At 34.0% G+C, this 15547-nt stretch overlaps 1 protein-coding gene across 2 annotated transcripts in view; it reads left to right on the plus strand.

Annotated features, from left to right (window-relative positions):
- NCAM2 (neural cell adhesion molecule 2) overlaps positions 1–15547 on the plus strand; it is a 562390-nt gene that overhangs the window by 370014 nt on the left and 176829 nt on the right. The window lies entirely within an intron of this gene.

Genomic DNA, 15547 nt, shown 5'->3' on the forward strand with positions numbered 1-15547 from the left:
CCCATAATGCTTCGTATTTTTTCTTCCCTGGAATGTTAGCCTGAATGGCTGGGTGAGTCGCCCCGCCTGCCCGGAGAAGTTCGGGAATAGAGAAGTTCACTTTCACGCACTTCCCAGACTCTGTTTTGGGGAGAGCAGGAACCACACTGAGACTCTGGTCAGAGCCCTCGCAAAGGCCTCTGATCCTGCCCCTCTGTCCAGGAACATGGGCGCCCACTCCCACGGTGCTAGGAGGAACTTCTTGCACACTCTCCATGCTCCCCGACCAGAATATCAGGGCTAATGGTGGGTGCCGCTCACCCACCTTTGCTGGAGTCTGGCTCAGGCATTAGCTTGCATGGGCTGAGTCACCGCAGACACACTCTTTCTTCAGCTTGAACGTCTATGCCACAGCCCGGGTGCCTCCACACCCTCAGCTCTCACTCTATCTCAGTTCCAAGTGAAAGCAGCCCTTTCTCAGGTTAGTGAGGAAGGCAGAGTGTTCCTTTCTCCATCTTATTTCCTACAGTGTTGATTATATTGCAATATATTTAGTCAATTTTTCACTCGATCATACCCTTGTGTTCAGTGTGTGGAACTTCCAGATGCTCCAAGGATGATGTTTCTGTCACTGGTTGAAGAACTTGTTGAAATTTTGGTAATAGGTATCGGGAGCACTCCTCATGGTTCCATTTCTTTGACGCCACCCTATAAAGCCAATTTTGATGGACATAAAGGGTGAGATAAACAGCAGTACTATAAAAACAGGGGAATTTAATACCAACCTAACATCAATGGATAGATTCTCCAGATAATTAACAAAGAAACAGCATTCTTAAATGACACAGTAGATCAACTGGATTTAATAGATATCTTCAGAACCTTTCACCCCAAAACACAAGAATATATATTCTTTTCAAGTACTCATTCATGGTACTTTCTCTAGGATAGACCACATGTCAGGACATAAAATGAGTATGAATAAATTTAAGAAGATTGAAATCATATCAAGCATCTTCTCTGATCACAATGGCATGAAATCAAAAATCAACTATAATAGAAAAAAAAGAATAACATTCAAATGCTTGGAGGCTAAATAGCATGTTGTTACATAATGAATGAGTTAACAACAAGATCAAGGAGGAAATAAAAAATTTCCTTGAAACAAATGAAAATGAACAAACAACAACTCAAAATTTATGGAACACAGCAAAAGCAATCCTGAGAGGGAAGTTCATAGCATTACCTTAAGAAGCAAGAAAAAACTCAAATAAACAACTTAAAGGACAAGAAAAAGAACAGCAAGTAAAGCCAAGAGAAAGTAAGAGGAAGGAAACAATAAAGATCAGAGTGCAAATAAATGACATAAAGGTTAAAAAAAAAACACAATACAGAAGATCCTTGTAACCAAGAGCTGGTTTTTTGAATATGTAAACAAGATTGATGAACCTTTAACTAGACTCATCAAGAAAAAAAGAGAGGGGACTCAAATACACAAAAGTAGAAATGAAAGTGGAAGAGTAACAACAGACAACACACAAATACAATGGATTGTAAGACAATGGTATGAAGATCTGTATGCCAAAATAGGTGGAATGGATAAGTTCCTAGAAACATACAATCTTCCAAAAGTCAATCTGTAAGAATCAGAAAACCTAAATAGATCAATTACAACAAATGAAATTGAAACAGTTATCAAAAAACTCCCAGCAAACAAAAATTCAGGATCAGATGGCTTAACAGGAGAATTTTACCAAATATTTAAAGAACTAACACCTATCCATCTCAAGCTATTTCAAAAAATTCAAGAGGATGGAAGACTTCCAAAATCCTTTTATGAGGCAAGTGTAATCCTCATTCCGAAACCAGAAAAAACACTACAATGAAAAAAAACTATAAGCCTATATCCCTGAGGAACTTAGATACTAAAATTTTCAACACAAATTAGCAAACCAGATCCAGCAATACATGAAAAAAAAAGCATACATCATTATCAAGTAGGATTTATTCTGGGGAGGCAAGGTTGGTACAATATTTGCAAATCAACAAATGTGGTTCATCATATAAACAAATAGAAGGATAAAAATCACATGATAATATCAATAGGTGCAGAAAAAGTATTTGATAAAATCCAGCACCCATTTATGATAAATAATCTCAGCAAAGTGAGAACACAGGCAACATACCTCAACATGATAAAGGCCATCTATGACTAACCCATGTCCAACATCATACTCAGTGGGCAAAATTTGAAAACAATCCCCTTAAGATCACGAACAAGGCAGGGGTGCCCCCTTTCACCACTCTTATTCAACATAGTTCTAGAAATCCTAGCCACAGAAATAGGACAAGAAGAAGAAATAAGATGTATCCAATTGGAAAAGAAGAAGTAAAACTATCATCATTTGCTGAAGACATGATACTGTACATAGAAAACCCTAAAGTCTTAGTCAAAAAACTAGTAGACATGATAAGTGAATTCAGCAAGGTGGGAAGATATAAAATTAATATTCAGAAACCAATGACATTTTTATACACCAACAATAAGCTGTCTGAAAGAGAAAATAAGGAAACAATCCCCTTCACTATTGCAACAACAACAACAACAAAATAAAGTACCTAGGAGTAAATTTAACCAAGGAGGTTAAGGACTTGTACTCGTTACATTATAAAACATTGATAAAAAAAAATCAAGGAAGATACAAACAAGTGGAAGTATATACTGTGTTTATGGGTAGGAAGAATAAACATCATTAAAATGTCTATATTACCCGAAGCAATTTATAAATTCAGTGCAATTTTTATTAAAATACCAATGACATGCTTTAAAGATATAGAACACATATTCCAAAAATTTATATGGAACCAAAAAATAACACAGATAGCCTCAGCAATCTTGAAAATGAAGAATAAAGTGGAAGGTATCACACTTTCTGAAACGAAGTTGTACTACAAGGCCATTATACTCAAAACATCTTGGTACTGGCATAAGAACGGGCATACAGATCAATGAAACAGAACAGAGAACCCATAAATAAACCTAGCCTTTATGGTCAATTGATATTTGACTAAGGAGGTAAGAGCATACAATGGAGTAAAAACAGTCTCTTTAATAAAATGGTGTTGGAAAAATTGGACAGGTACATGCAAAAAAAAAAAAAAATGAAACTAGACCACCAACTTACACCATTTACAAAAATAAACTCGAAATGGATAAAAGACTTAAATTTAAGTCGTGAAACCATATTTCTCTTGGAAGAAAACATAGGCAGTATACTCTCTGATAATGTGTCATAGCATATTATTCCTGATTTATCCGCATAAGCAAGTAAATTTAAGGACAGGATGAACAAATGGGACTATATCAAACTGAAAAGCTTTTGTACAGCAAAGGTCACCATGAACAAAATTAAAAGATAACCCACACAATGGGAGAACAAATTTGCCAATATGTCTGATGAGAGATTAATAACCAAAATTTATAAAGAACTTCTAAAACTTAAAACCAGAAAGGTAAACAATCCAATTAAAAAATGGGCAAAAGAACCGAATAGACACTTCTCCAAAGAGGACATACAAACAGCCAATAAGCATGTGATAAAATTTTCAACATCACATGCTTAATCATCAGAGAAATGCAAATTAAAACCACAATGAGATACCACCAAACACCTGTCAGAATGGTGCTCATTAACAAAACAACACATAACAAGTGCTGACGAGGGTGTGGAGAAAAGGGAACCCTCCTGCACTGCTGGTGGGAATGCAGACTTGTGCATCCACTGTGGAGAACTGTATGGGGTTTTCTCAAAAAATTAAAAATGGAACTGCCTTTTGACCCAGCTATCCCACTTTTAGGATTATATCCTAGGAATACCAAAAATTACTGATTCAAAAGACGATATGCACCCCCATGTTTATTGCAGCATTGTCTACAATAGCCAAGACCTGGAAACAGTCCCAAGTGTCTGTCAATGGATGAGGGGATTAAAAAGCGGGCTTACATATACACAGTGGAATACTAACAGCTGTGAAAAACAAGCAAATCTTACCTTTTGTGGCAGCATGGGTGTACTTGGAGATTATTATGCTAAGTAAAATAAGCTAGGCAGAGAAAGAAAAATGATCATCTCACATATATGTGGAATCTAATGAACAATGTGAACTGAGGAATGGAATAAAGGCAAAGACGGGGTCACAGGGACCAGAGGGACAGCTGTCAGAAGGAAGGGGGATGAAGAGATAGGATCAAAGAAGGTAAAGAGATTAGTGAAACTAATATATGTATAAATATAAATATATATATATAACTATATATTCATAACTCAGAGATATAGATAACAGGACAGGAAATCCTAAAGGGAAGAGGGGAGGGGGTTAGGGAGAGGGGGCAAAGGGGGTATAAAAAGGGACACAGGGTTGGGGGTGAGGGAGTTATATTCAGCAGGACACTTGAATCTATGTAAACACAATAAATTAAAAATTAGTAAAAATTTAAAAAATATATAAACAAAATAAAGTTTAAAAAAGCAGTAATAAAAATTGTTTTCTGCTTTATGGTGCATACAATTTAAGATGGGAAATGGAACCAAAGCATATATAAAATCATCTGTCTTTTATTTCTGACAGTGTAATTTTGAGATATGTAATTTTCATACTCAAAATATCAACTTGTAAGTGAACTTTTATAAGACTACAAATATATCTTTGGCAACTTTTCTGCACTGTCACAGACACAGTTCAACTTATTCTTTGATGTGCCTGTATTTTGGTATATGACTACTCTCAGAATATATCTTCTCAATGTGTTGTAGGGTGATGAAAATTGCCTGGTTTCTAATTTAAAAAAAAAAAAAAACCTTAAAAATACGTAATGGTGTAATTGGCAGCATTTTTATATTATGGCAAAAAATCAAGATTTTCAACCCACTTTTCCTTCTTACATAGAAATTACCAAAATTAGATCAAGAAATCCACAATTATTGATTTAGAAAAGAGAGTCGGCAGAGTTTCAATTATTTGCACTTTATTATAAAATCTCCAGCAAAGTAAAAAGTAAAATTTGACATATTTATAGCATTGTTTTTAAGAATTAAGGACAGTAAATAAATATTTTATATTCTTTAAATTTGTTTTAGTTTTGAGCAATTTTTTTACAGCTGTATTTTTATTACTTTTATGAGGAATTTTATTTCTACCCCTTTACCTAACCCTGAAGGTGCTTTGGGGATTCCATTATGGAAAATTCTAAGTACTTGATTCTAAAATTAGTAAACATGCACAAACACAGCAAGAACAGAGTTCAAGGTGAGAACTGTAATGTAAAAAACAAATAAATAAAATTAGTAAAATGGTTTAGTAAATAATTAAATGATATGTCAAGTGTTTTAAAGACAGTCATATGTATACTTGAACTAGACATAGTGTTTAAGATGGGTGATAGTATGACAAGAGTGGGAGTTACCAAAATTTATAGCCTTTCTAAGAATCAAGGATTATAGTAAATGGAATATATAATATTAAATTCCAAATTCGACAATCTCCAATATCTTGAATTTTTCTGACATAATTTGCAAAATCATCAGTTTCTAAAGAGAAATCTTTTCATTTGATTTTTTTGTACATGAGAATATCTTAAATAATCTTTGCTCTAATAAGATTCCATCTCTCTATGAATTTAAATGTTTGAGTTACTAATCAGGAGATTCATACTGAAGCAAGATTATACACAAAAATCACATAAAGAGCTGTGTGCACATACACTTGACTGAGTCTCATGTTTTGGGAGATGCCTTAGCCTCACTCCTAAATTTCTGTCTGAACCTTGCTCCTGGATATTCTGATTTAATAAAATTTTGGTAGGATTAAAGAGCTGTATTCTGTATATCCCCAGAAATAGTACTTGTGTGTATTTCCTGTACAGATCCTCCTTTTTTGAAATTAGTACATTTCTTTTATTACAAACTTACCCACACACTTACATGCAAGTACAGTATATTCCAACATACTTAACATATATAAAATATTTATTTAGCAAACTTAAAATAATCTTGGTATTTTTTGTAGCTAATTGTGGAATGTGTGTGTGTGTGTGTGTGTGTGTGTAATCTATACTTATAACCCTTGATTTCCTAATCATGCTATCTTTGCTTTTCCTCATTCATGAAAAGGGAACTTAGTAGAATAGTATCCTGTAGTAGTTATAATAGTAAATCTTTGTCAGTTCTTAGATTGCCATTTACCTGCTCTCTGATATCAGGTACATTGCCATATTTTTTAGAAGTCAAGTTCCATTTTTATAAAACAAATTTTCATCAAAGTTTAACATTTTCTTATTCAACAACTCTCCCTATTGACTCAGTAGACAACCATACATTTTAAGATAGAGTTTTTTTTCTGATGCCAAGCCCTTTTTAAATTCAGCTCCTCACTAATTTTTCAGTTCATGATTTTCTAATAATCTAATATAATGAAACAGTGTGTTTCCACTTTTCTTTTTTCTATATACTTTTTTCATAAGGCTCAATTATTTTTAAAAAGCTAATATTATTTTGGTAATACATTTATATTAGAAAAATGTTACTTTCTGATTGTAGCAAAGAATATTAAAGAGCATACTTCTGGTACCTGTAGATTTTAATGCCTATAATTTTTTTTCTTTCCAACGGAAATGAGCTTTTCTGAGGGATTTTGTATCTGAATGACATTTTTAAGGCCTACTTCATGCAATTTTTTTTTTATACCAATGCTCTCACAGTTATACTATAGGTCCCTGCTGGGCAATAAGCAAAATGGACCCTTCAATTCCCCATATGATGTAGGGGGTAGGATATTATTAGGCATGTTGGAAATCCTCCTAGATGTTTCTGAGCTCACTGAGAGGTGGGTTTTTGGTCATTTGCAGATTTCTGATTTTTTTTCTTTTAGCCCACATTTGAAAAACAATTACAAGACAACTAGTCATACATTTAACATGTCCTTAAAATGCTCCCCTTTGGGGAGAATTCTGAAAATATATTTAGAATAATGATTGTTATTGTTCTTTTATAAAAAACAACATTTATTAGTGTGCTTTTACTGTAAATCTATTATGAGAATTCCTTTTGCCAAAAAACTTTTACCATATTTGTAAGAAGTGAGAGTAGTTTTATTATACTCATTTTCAGGAAAATGTTATTTGCATACTGAAAATGATTTTAGTATGGTTTATAGCAGAATACATATTATTTTTTTCTTATAACTACCATATGTTGTATAGAGACTATATTTGCTTTATTTACATCTCTTTATAAAGAAATTTACTATTACCGCTGAAGAAAATAAAAGCATATAGCTATAAACAAATATGGAGATATGACTAAATATTAATGGACTAAACAAAAATAACATTGTGTGGTAAATGTAACTTTGAATTATTTATGTAATAACTTAGTGTATAATATGAAATAAATTCAAGAAATGAGATGAAATAAATTTGAATGTATTTGCAACAATGGAGACATTTTGGAATAGTTCTTAATATACAGTGTGTCCATAAAGTCATGGTACACTTTTGACCAGTCACAGGAAAGCAACAAAAGACGATAGAAATGTGAAATCTGCACCAAATAAAAGAAAAACTCTCCCAGTTTCATACCTATTCAGTGCAGTTCAATGTGGGCTCACGCACAGATTTTTTAGGGCTCCTTAGGTAGCTATCCCATATAGCCTCTACAGACTCGTCACTGACTGATGGCCTACCAGAATGGGGTTTCTCCACCAAACTGCCGGTTTCCTTCAACTGCTTATCCCACCGAGTAATGTTATTCCTATGTGGTGGCGCTCCATTATAAATGCACCGATATTTACATTGCACTTTGGTCACGGATTCGAATTTAGTGAGCCGCAGAACACACTAAACTTTCCTCTGTACCATCCACATCTCCATTGGCATGGCCGTGGGCTGCTCTGCTGTATACACGGTGTTACATCAGCATCTGCGCATGCACACATGCTTCCACATCGTCCTACAAAAACTGGGAGGGTTTTCCTTTTACTTGGTGCAGATAACACATTTCTATCATCTTTTGTTGCTATCCTGTGACCGGTCAAAAGTGCACCGTAGCCTGGCCTGTGGTGGCGCAGTGGATAAAGCATCGACATGGAAATGCTGAGGTTGCCGGTTCGAAACTCTGGGCTTGCCTGGTCAAGGCACATATGGAAGTTGATGCTTCCAGCTCCTCCCCTCCCCTCTCTCTCTCTCTGCCTCTCTCTCTTCTCTATCTCTCTCTCTCTTTCTCTCTCTGTCTCTCCCTCTCTCTCTCCTCTCTAAAAATGAATAAATAAAATAAAAAAAAAGTGCACCGTAACTTTACGGACACACTGTAGATATGAACAATAAATTTGAATGACCCACTTTATGTATAAAATATATTTCAGTATTATAATATAAAACTTTCAGAAAAATAATACATTTGATGAATTTCATTGTTAACCATAATAATGCAGGAAAAATTAGTGCATAAGAGAATATTTGTTACATAATAGTTTATGAATAAAATTAAATGTACTTTAATAAAAACTACCTTATACTTATTGCAATGCCTCCCTTGCCTTGACTAATGGATTATCAGAAAATAAATTGAAAAAATATATATTGAAGAAAGATTTTTACTAATAACTCTGTTAAGACATCTATTAAGTAGTTGTGTCTGTTGAGTGGGTAAAAAAACCTCTTAGGCTGAAAAACAAAGTAACAAGCTTAGCTAATAGAACAGGTCAGATAAAAGAGAGGATTAGTGAAATAGAAGACAAGCAACTTGAGGCACAACAGAGAGAAGAAGAAAAAGACTCAAAAATTAAAAAAAATGAGATACCCTACAAGAATTATCTGACTCCATCAAAAAGAATAACATAAGAATAATAGGTATATCAGAGGGAGAAGAGAGAGAAAATGGAATGGAGAACATACTCAAACAAATAATAGATGAGAACTTCCCAAGCCTGTGGAAAGAACTAAAGCCTCAAGTTCAAGAAACAAACAGAACTCCGAGTTTTCTTAACCCCAACAAACCTACTCCAAGGCATATCATAATGAAATTGGCACAAACCCACAGCAAAGAAAAAATTCTCAAGGCAGCCAGGGAAAAGAAGAATACAACATATAAAGGAAGGCCCATTAGATTATCATCAGATTTCTCAGCAGAAACTCTACAAGCTAGAAGAGAGTGGATGCCAATACTTAAAGTCCTGAAAGAGAGGAACTTTCAGCCACGAATACTATACCCATCAAAGCTATCCTTCAAATATGAAGGAGAAATAAAAACATTCACACATACAGAAAAGATGAGAGAATTTATCAGCAGAAAACACCCACTCCAGGAATTACTAAAGGGGGTTCTCCAATCAGATACAAAGAACAAAAAAAAACAGAGCTACAAGTAAAAGCTCCAAGAAGAACACAATAAAACCAAATTTAAACTGTGACAACAACAAAAAGAAAGGGGGGGGAGAAGATGGAGATTAACAGTAGCAAAGGACGATGGAGTGCAAAAGTACTCACAAAATAGTTCACTACAATGAACAGGGTAGGAACCCTTTTCATTACTTAAAGGTAACCACCATTGAAAAAACCACCACAGAAGCACATGAGATAAAAAAGATAGCAACAAAGGAAAGATGTATGGAATACAACCAAATAAAAACAAAAGATAGAAAAACGAAAGAGAAGGATCAAACAAGACACAATACTAACAGAAAGCAAGATATAAAATGGCAATAGGGAACTCACAAGTGTCAATAATTACACTAAATGTAAACGGATTAAACTCACTAATAAAAAGGCACAGAGTAGCAGAATGGATTAAAAAAGAAAATCCAACTGTATGCTGCCTACAGGAAACTCATCTGAGTAACAAGGATAAAAACAAATTCAAAGTGAAAGGCTGGAAAACAATACTCCAAGCAAATAACATCCAAAAAAAAGCAGGCGTAGCAATACTCATATCTGATAATGCTGACTACAAGACAGCAAAAGTACTCAGAGACAAAAATGGCCATTTCATAATGGCTAAGGGGACACTGAATCAAGAAGACATAACAATTCTTAATATATATGCACCAAACCAAGGAGCACCAAAATATATAAGACAACTACTTATTGACCTTAAAACAAAAATGGACAAAAATACAATCATACTTGGAGACCTCAATACACCGTTGACGGCTCTAGATCGGTCATCCAAACAGAGAATCAACAAAGACATAGTGGCCTTAAACAAAACACTAGAGCACCTGGATATGATAGACATCTACAGGACATTTCATCCCAAAATGACTGAGTATACATTTTTCTCCAGTGTACATGGATCATTCTCAAGAATTGACCATATGTTGGGCCACAAAAATAACATCAGCAAATTCAGAAAAATTGAAGTTATACCAAGCATATTTTCTGATCATAAAGCCTTGAAACTAGAATTCAATTGCAAAAAAAAGGAAAAAAATCCCACAAAAATGTGGAAACTAAACAACATACTTTTAAAAAATGAATGGGTCAAAGAAGAAATAAGTGCAGAGATCAAAAGATATATAAAGACTAATGAAAATGACAATACGACATATCAGAATCTATGGGATGCAGCAAAAGCAGTAATAAGAGGGAAGTTCATATCACTTCAGGCATATATGAACAAACAAGATAGAGCCCAAGTGAACCACTTAACTTCACACCTTAAGGAACTAGAAAAAGAAGAACAAAGAAAACCCAAAACCAGCCGAAGAATGGAGATAATAAAAATCAGAGCAGAAATAAATGAATTAGAGAACAGAAAAACTATAGAAAAAATTAATAGAACAAGGAGCTGGTTCTTTGAAAAGATCAACAAAATTGACAAACCCTTAGCAAGACTTACCAAGGAAAAAAGAGAAAGAACTCATATAAACAAAATCCAAAATGAAAGAGGAGAAATCACCACAGACACCGTAGATATACAAAGAATTATTGTAGAATACTATGAAAAACTTTATGCCACTAAATTCAACAACCTAGAAGAAATGGATAAATTCCTAGAACAATACAACCTTCCTAGACTGAGTCAAGAAGAAGCAGAAAGCCTAAACAGACCTATCAGTAGAGAAGAAATAGAAAAAACCATTAAAAACTTCCCCCAAAATAAAAGTCCAGGCCCTGACGGCTATACCAGCAAATTTTATCAAACATTCAAAGAAGACTTGGTTCCTATTCTACTCAAAGTCTTCCAAAAAATTGAAGAAGAAGCAATACTTCCAAACACATTTTATGAGGCCAACATAACCCTCATACCAAAACTAGGCAAGGATGGCACAAAAAAAGAAAACTACAGACCAATATCTCTAATGAATACAGATGCTAAAATACTAAACAATATAATAGCAAATTGAATACAACAACATATTAAAAAATAATACATCATGATCAAGTGGGATTCATCCCAGAATCTCAAGGATGGTTCAACATACGTAAAACGGTTAACGTAATACACCATATCAACAAAACAAAGAACAAAAACCACATGATCTTATCAATGGACGCAGAAAAGGCTTTTGATAAAATACAACACAATTTTATATTTAAGACTCTCAACAAAATGGGTATAGAAGGAAAATATCTCAACATGATAAAGGCCATATATGATAAACCATCAGCTAACATCATATTAAATGGCACTAAACTGAAGGCTTTCCCGCTTAAATCAGGAACAAGACAGGGTTGTCCACTCTCTCCACTCTTATTTAATGTGGTACTAGAGGTTCTAGCCAGAGCAATCAGACAAGACAAAGAAATAAAAGGCATCCATATCAGAAAAGAAGAAGTAAAGGTATCACTTTTTGCAGATGATATGATCCTATACATCGAAAACCCCAAAGAATCCACAAAAAGACTACTAGAAACAATAAGCCAATTCAGTAAGGGTGCAGGATACAAAATTAACATACAGAAGTCAATAGCCTGTCTATATGCCAACAATGAAACAATTGAGAACGAACTCAAAAGAATAATCCCCTTCATGATTGCAACAAAAAAAATAAAATACTTAGGAATAAACATAACAAAGAGTGTAAAGGACTTATATAATGAAAACTACAAACCATTGTTAAGGGAAATCGAAAAAGATATAATGAGATGGAAGAATATATCTTGTTCTTGGTTAGGAAGAATAAATATAATCAAGATGGCCATATTACCCAAAGCAATATACAAATTTAATGCAATTCCCATCAAACTTCCAATGATGTTTTTTAAACAAATAGAGCAAAAAATCATCAGATTTATATGGAACTATAAAAAACCCCGAATAGCCAAAGCAATCCTAAAGAAAAAGAATGAAGTTGGGGCATTACAATACCTGACTTCAAACTCTATTATAGGGCCATGACAATCAAAACAGCATGGTATTGGCAGAAAAATAGACACTCAGACCAATGGAACAGAATAGAAAGTCCAGAAATAAAACCACATATATATATTCAAATAATTTTTGATAAAGGGGCCAACAACACACAATGGAGAAAAGAAAGCCTCTTCAATAAATGGTGCTGGGAAAACTGGAAAGCCACATGCAAAAGAATGAAACTGGACTACAGTTTGTCCCCCTGTACTAAAATTAACTCAAAATGGATCAAAGATCTAAACATAAGACCTGAAACAATTAAGTACATAGAAGAAGACATAGGTACTCAACTCATGGACCTGGGTTTTAAAGAGCATTTTATGAATTTGACTCCACAGGCAAGAGAAGTGAAGGCAAAAATTAATGAATGGGACTACATCAGACTAAGAAGTTTTTGCTCAGCAAGAGAAACTGATAACAAAATAAACAGAAAGCCAACTAAATGGGCAATGATATCTTCAAACAACAGCTCAGATAAGGGCCTAACATCCAAAATATACAAAGAACTCATAAAACTCAACAACAAACAAACAAACAATCCAATAAAAAAATGGGAAGAGGATATGAACAGACACTTCTCCCAGGAAGAAATACAAATGGCCAACAGATATATGAGAAGATGCTCATCTTCATTAGCTATTAGAGAAATGCAAATCAAAACGGCAATGAGATACCACCTCACACCTGTTTGATTAGCTATTATTAGCAAGACAGGTAATAGCAAATGTTGGAGAGGCTGTGGAGAAAAAGAACCCTCATACATTGTTGGTGGGAATGTAAAGTAGTACAACCATTATGGAAGAAAGTATGGTGGTTCCTCAAAAAACTGAAAATAGAACTACCTTATGACCCTGCAATCCCTCTACTGGGTATATACCCCCAAAACTCAGAAACATTGATACATAAAGACACATGCAGCCCCATGTTTATTGCAGCATTGTTCACAGTGGCCAGGACATGGAAACAACCAAAAAGCCTGTCAATAGATGACTGGATAAAGAAGATATGGCACATATACACTATGGAATACTACTCAGCCATAAGAAATGATGACATCGGAACATTTACAGCAAAATGGTGGGATCTTGATAAGATGATACGAAGCGAAATAAGTAAATTAGAAAAAACCAGGAACTGCATTATTCCATACGTAGGTGGGACATAAAAGTGAAACTAAGAGACATTGATAAGAGTGTGGTGGTTACGGGGGGAGGGGGGAGAGGTAGAGGGAAAGGGGGAGGGGGAGGGGCACAAAGAAAACTAGATAGAAGTTGACAGAGGACAATCTGACTTTGGGTGATGGGTATGCAACATAATTGAACGACAAGATAACCTGGACTTGTTATCTTTGAATATATGTTTCCTGATTTATTGATGTTACCCCATTAAAAAAATAAAATTATTTAAAAAAAAAAACCTCTTAGGTAAGAATTTTCATCGGCTTCATCATGATGTTATTTTCATGATCTATGTCTTGGAGCAACATAATTGCTGTTGTTTTGCAATCTAAACATTTCTTGTCAAAACTTTTAATTCTTTCATTCTTGGACGCCAGATTATTTTAGATACATATTTAATGGTTAATCTCCCCAAAATAAAAAACATATTTATACTCTATCTCATAGGGAGAAACAATGTAATTCTAATAATTGTGGATCCTACCATCTTTTTCTGGGCCCATACCACAATCCACGCTCATTTTTAATCCCCACTTAAATTTCATTGTCTGTTATTAAAATCTGTATCTCATAGATACTCAATTCTTGATTACTTTATTAAACTTTTTTAGCAAACACCAGTCATAGTTTAATTAACCTCCATGCCTATTCCACACATACAGAAAGGCAGTTGAACTTTATTGGAAAAAACAAGTCATTCAAAATGATCTGCCTAGAATCTATACCTAATCTGTATTCTTCATTTTGTACACCATATATTTCATTTTCCTGGCTTTTCTTGACCGTATTTATATAATAACCTTATACATTTTTTTCTGTCCTCAAATTTACAAAATTTCTGTATCACCAGAAAGCTCAGGTAATCATCTACTTCCTCTTTTACTAAGAAAAGAAAAACAATCAAAAGAAATCTTTAACAAAATCCTATTACTACATCTGCACTCATACATAGGTAAACTGGTAAGTTGCCATGAATTAATATCTAAGTTTTTTTTATGAATACTAGTTCCCATCCTCTCTAACAAACCATGGACCTCTGACCAGTAATTCATCTCTGTATTCCTAATATTTATTTTCATTCACTACCTTATTCATCCTTCTCTTCTACTTTCAAAAATATTCTATTACTTCTTTTATTATTTGTAGATAATATACATTATATGTTAAAAGTATAACATATAATTTATATTTAAGATATACATTTCATATGTATATATGTTTACATATCTAACGTGCATGCATGTAGCATTTATGCATGTGCAAATAGACTGATAATGGGCAAATTAATTAAATAGATGTAGGATAATAGATGATAGATTAGATAGATGGATAACTAGATAGATAGATAGATAGATAGATAGATAGATAGATAGATAGATAGATAGATGATAGATAGGTAACTACATAAAACATCCAGATATCATCTGATTTCTATATTTTGTCCCAGCAAAAGCACTTGAAACTATTGTTTAAACTTTTCTCTCTTTCTTTCTCCAGTTGTCTTTTGAATATACTACATTCAGGCCTTGACCACATCACTCCACTGAAACTCTCTGGCAAGTTTATCAGTGACTTTCACTTTCTTCAATTTAATGATAAAGTATCAGTTCTTATATTTCTGCATAGCAGCAACACTGACCCAATTAAATAATTTATTTTGCTTGAAGCATGTTCTTTGGCATGTAGTACTCTCTCCTTTTTATCTACTTGCCATCCTTCTCACTCCTTTCCTCTCCTTTTATCAGCATGTTATATAATTGACCTCTACATACCCAGGCCCTAGTTTGGAGTCCATTCTTTGATTCTCTTCCTAACCATACTTATTCCATTGATTTATTTACCTAGTCACATGGCTTTGATTACCAACTGTTTCAGTAAACTTCAAATTTCAACCATGGAAACTCCCCACTAAACCCTCGTTTTCTATATCCAATGACCTACTAGACAATTCCATTCAGATACTAAATAAATATCTCAAAG

Source organism: Saccopteryx leptura, chromosome 2, assembly GCF_036850995.1.
Source record: "Saccopteryx leptura isolate mSacLep1 chromosome 2, mSacLep1_pri_phased_curated, whole genome shotgun sequence".
NCBI classification, from domain to species: Eukaryota; Metazoa; Chordata; class Mammalia; order Chiroptera; family Emballonuridae; genus Saccopteryx; species Saccopteryx leptura.